The sequence below is a fragment of the Colobus angolensis genome, unplaced genomic scaffold, assembly GCF_000951035.1.
Source record: "Colobus angolensis palliatus isolate OR3802 unplaced genomic scaffold, Cang.pa_1.0 Scaffold265, whole genome shotgun sequence".
Classification (NCBI taxonomy): Eukaryota; Metazoa; Chordata; class Mammalia; order Primates; family Cercopithecidae; genus Colobus; species Colobus angolensis.
The window spans coordinates 2,043,419-2,048,605 of record NW_012115877.1 but is presented as its reverse complement, the minus strand read 5'-3'; positions in this window follow the sequence as shown (position 1 = coordinate 2,048,605).

The window sequence follows — 5,187 nt, the reverse complement described above, 5'->3', positions numbered from 1 at the left end:
CGGCCCCATGGATCCCTTAGCCCTTTTGCAGCCAGCTTCTTCTGGATATCTTCTAATGGTGTCCCTTCTATCTTCCATTGTCTATAATCTGGAAGTTCCATTTTATGGTGTCCATGTTCATGTTCATGTCCATGGGCCATGTCTCTTGGTGGAGGAGATGGAATCACAGAAACATACAGGCAGCTTCTAACGCAGTGTTTTTCAACCAATTTTTAATTATTGTCCCTGACTGCAATCTGACCTCTTAGGACACTCAACTCTAGGAATATTTTTTAAAAAATTATTTTTTCATCGGAATGGTTTATAAATAAAGTTTTAGGGTAACTTCCGTCCAGAAAACAAAAGTAGAGTGGCTCTAGTTGAAGTGGGGATGGCATTTCTTGGAGCTACCGCTTCCCCAGAGCAGCCCCTGAGGTATCTCGGTTAAAAATCCCTAGCCTTGCTACTCTGCCTATGGAGTAGCCATTCTTTATTCCTTTACCTTTCTAATAAACTTGCTTTCACTTAAAAAAAATCCCTAGACTCTTTACTGATATTTATCAAGGTAGGAGAATAGAGCTATTTGCATTTTATAGTTGTCAGGAGACAGCAACCAAAAGGATAAAAGTTTCATTGACATTGAGTACACAGGCACTATGAAGGCCTAATAGGAGAGGTTTTTGGGTTTCAGATAGTTCTCCCTAGTGCTCCTGAATCATACCCTGTAGGCATCCATTATTTTTCTAATTATATGGGTGAAACAAATAGCTTAGGTATCAGTTCACTTAAAAAACAAAATCCAAAGGTCTATGAAAGCTCACCCAAATCTGAGTACCCAACACAGAAGCTGCACATAAGATTGTCTAATAAAAAATACTAAATTGTGTGGCTTCTGTGATCATAGACTGGAATGCGCATCAGTGGAACTACTAACATGGAGATCTGAGTGGGCTAGCGTGATTAGGGTGAGTTTCATGAAAGGGGCAATGCCTGCTGTGAAGAACAAACAGGACTTGGTGAGGAAAACAGGCTGGCTGATCATGATGTTCATGTTGGACTGTAGGGAAGAGACACTACCCTTAGCGGTCTCTGGCAGAGGAGTAAAAATCAGCTATGTGACATTTTTTAAATCACATTTTTTTCTTTTTTTTCTTTTTTTTTTTTTTTTTGAGATACAATTTCACTCTGCCACCCAGGCTGGAGTGCAGTGGCACGATCTCAGCTCACTGCAACCTCCACTTCCTAGGTTCAAGCAATTTCCTGCCTCAGCCTCCCAAGTAACTGGGATTACAGGCTCCTGCCACCATGCCTGGCTAATTTTTTGTATTTTTAGTAGAGATGGGATTTCACCATATTGGCCAGACTGGTCTCGAACTACCGACCTCAAGTGATCCACCTGCCTCGGCCTCCCAAAGTGCAGGGATTACAGGCGTGAGCCACCATGCCCAGCCTAAATCACATTTTTAATAGGAAGTATGCTTTTATTTTAAAACAAATTGCACTTATCTATGTAGAGAAGTTCAGCTACCTAGAACTTTTGAAACACAGCCACAACTTCTGAGGACTTGCAAGATACATGAGCTCTGCTATAACTGCCAGGGTTACTCTAGCAGGGTACTTGGTGTGAGCCTGGCAAGACCACAAGCACCATGCTGCAGGGCAGAATTTGCAAGAAAAATGACACTGTAATAAAGAGGGAAAAGACTTCAAATCCCAGAGTCAGGCCTTATTTTTTCCTCTATGTGGAAGTAGAGAGGAGACGACTTGGAAAATGGTGTAGGGTCCCACGACACAGGAGGAGTTCACTCTTCATGTTGAACTTTGAGGGATAACAATGAATGGAGCATGTGGACAGAAAATGGCAATGGGCAACTGTTCCCATTTTCAAAAAGAGAGAAAAGATAAACTCTGGAAGTGGGAAATGTGAGATGGATGACCTAGTACCACTAGATCAACCAACAGCTGATTTATACCATATCCCCAAAGAGCTAGGCTAATGGATTTCATGCCGACCTAACGGGAATTAGAGAATATTAAGCTCTGGAGCTCTGGTTTGAGACAAAAACATGTGCAATGACCATTTCTTATTCATGTTTGCATCCCTTCCCAGAAATAGATGCCTTCTTTAGCAAATATCTATCTATCCATCTATCTATCTATCTATCTAATCTATCATCTATCTATCATCTATCTATCTATCTATCTATCTATCTATCTCTCTATCTATGATATAAACGCTGGGTTAGACAGAGCAAATGTGTTATAGAACAGAATCATCTGAAATGTTAAGTTCTTAGTGCACTTAAATAGACACAATGACAGACTAGAATATGTGTCAGGAAATATAGGTCCCTGTTACTAGAAGTGTTTCAGCAGATGCTAGACAACCACTTGACAAGGATATTGTATCATTTAGAGGGGACAGGGTGAATACTAGATAAAGATGGCAGAATGTAGCATTAGTTTACTAACCATATATTCTGTGGGATCCCCAGAATTTTCCTGAGCACCAATAGTGTTCCAAGAAAGAATATATCAGACCTAAAAGTGCTATCCAACTACTGTCCCAGGCCAAGAAAGACACTGTAGACCAGAGGTTCCGAACTTGGGAGTCACAGGGTTATTAAAGGTACATGGAAAGCCTGAACTCCCTGGACCCAAATTCCCCAGAATAGTAAGCAAAATTTTGTGTAGATGTACATTTGGTATTTCATTGATCCTGAAAAGGTCCCACAAAATGTTAGGAACTACTACCTTAGGAGTTTCTAAGCATTTGGCATAAGATTTGGTGGCCTCTCTGATCCTATGTGAAAACCTTGACAGAATCATTAGGTGTTTTTCTTTCAAATATGTAGATTTTATGCATGAAACTTTTGACTTCTGTTCTCTAAGAGACAGCTTCAAGTTTGGCAACGAAGGAGTGGGAATGAAGGAAGGGGCAAGCTGGCATGACTGCACTGCTCAGTGGTTCTGAACAAAGTTCAACCCCAAGCCAGTCTGAAGAGTAGTCCCTAGCAGCAAGACTCTCCTTCCCCTCCCTACACACTCTTTTCATTCCCACTGCCACTGCCAAATGTTGTTCATGCTCAAAAAATAAGCAGTGACTGAGCCTACCAGGCCCAGGCACGAGGAGTTTGTCAGAGCCATCAGGGCAGGTGCCCTCCCAAAAGAATATAATCAAAGGCTTGGAATAATAAATAGAATTTATCTTATCTTACCTTCAAGTCACTGCAGTGCTCAGCCACTGAAATCCTGGCTGTGTAGTTAGAAAGACATCATGTCCAGGGCTTTAGCAGGTCCACAGGTCACGTGGGCTCTGTCCAATTTGCCTGGAGTGCAGCACCAGCCTTCCTCCTCCTGAAGAGGCTGGCCATTGGGGACTGCTTTCCTTGTCTCTGGAGTAGCTGGAGCTACAGTGCCTTTTCTGCACTTCTCAAACTGCACTTCACCAGCTGGTATATGTCAAGGAAGAACCAGGAAATAGGGAGAAGGGCACCAGAGAGGAGAGATCCTCTCTTGGAAAGATGCATTCACCATCAGCCATCTAACTCCCTAGCTCAACAGGAGGATCAGAGCATAATTCAGTTTGTCATTTCTAGGGCTCCCTTGTACGCAACAGAAAATGGAAGAACCACCAGGCCCCAGTGGCTCACACCTGTAATCCCAGCACTTCAGGGGTCGGAGGTGGGAGGATTGCTTGAGCCCAGGAGTTTGAGGGTGACCAGCCCTGTCAATATAGCAAGACCTCATCTACAAAAAATGTAAAAACAATTAGCTGGACACGGTGGTGCATGCTTGTAGTCCCAGTTATTTGGGAGGCTGAGGTGCAGGGATTGCTTGAGCTCAGGAGGTCGAGGCTACGGTGAGCCATAATTGCACCACTGCACTCCAGCCTAGGAGACAGAGCGAGACACTGGCTCTAAAGACAAACAAAAAAAAAACCTCAGGATTTTTTATTTAATAATTCATTTAAAACAACAATAAAGCTGTTACACGTTAACATAAATAACATTTTTATGAAAAATAACTATATTCTCAAAAACTCAGTTAGAAGCATAATATTGTTATATATTTTTCCAAACCTCTTTGATGTCTGTCTTGATAGAAGACAGCTGGATTCTCATATCTGCTTCTGCATTCAATCTGTTGTTATATGTTATTTTGCCTGAAGTATCAGGAGAAAATCTGGCCTGTAATAAATATGTAATTGCGAAAGAGAAGACTTCAGGGACCCCTAGGAGTTCTTGGGTCACACTTTGAGAATCACTGATCTACAGATTTAACAAGCCCTCAAGTGATTCTTATCATAAGAATAGGTAACAAACGCTGCATTTGGTCATGTGAGACATAACAAATCTCCTTTGTCTCTAGTTCTCAGCTCCAGTCTGTTCCGGATCAGGCACTGTTTGGTCTAGCTCTGTAGATGCACTCCTCTCATGTTTTACTAAGAAGACCCAAGCCGTCCAATAGTGGCTTCCTAGCAATCATTTTGGGGGGTTCTTTAGTTTTGCTTTTCTCTTTTAAAGAAAACATTTTTTGAATATTTTATTGTGGTAAAATATATATAACAAAATTTGCCATTTTACCATTTTTAAGTGTACAACTCAAGGATATTAATTGTATTTACGGCGTTGTGCAGTCATCACCACCATATTTCCAAAACGTTTTCATCACTCCAAACAAAACCTCTGAAACCATTAAGCAATATCTCCTTATTAACCCTTCTTCCTAGTCCCTGGTGAGCTCTAATCTACTTTATGTCTCTGTGGATTTTCCTATTCGGAACATTTCATGTAAATGGAATCACACAATATACAGTCTTTTGTGACTGACTTCTTTCACGTCGCATGATGTTTTGAAGGTTCATCTACATTGTAGCATGTAGTGATACTGCATTCCTTTTTATGGCTGAATAGTATTCCATTGCATTAATATACTACATTTCATTTCATTTATCAGTTGCCAGACATTTGGGTTGTTTCCACTTTTCAGCTGTTATGAATAATGCTATGAACATTCATGTACAAGTTTATATAAATACATGTTTTCATATCTCCTGGGTATGTAGCTAGCAGTGGAATTGCTGGGTTATACTCTACCTCTATGGTCAACCAGATGAGGATCTGCTAACAGTTTTTCTTTTTTTTTTGAGACGGAGTCTTGCTCTGTCACCCAGGCTGGAGTGCAGTGGCTGGATCTCAGCTCACT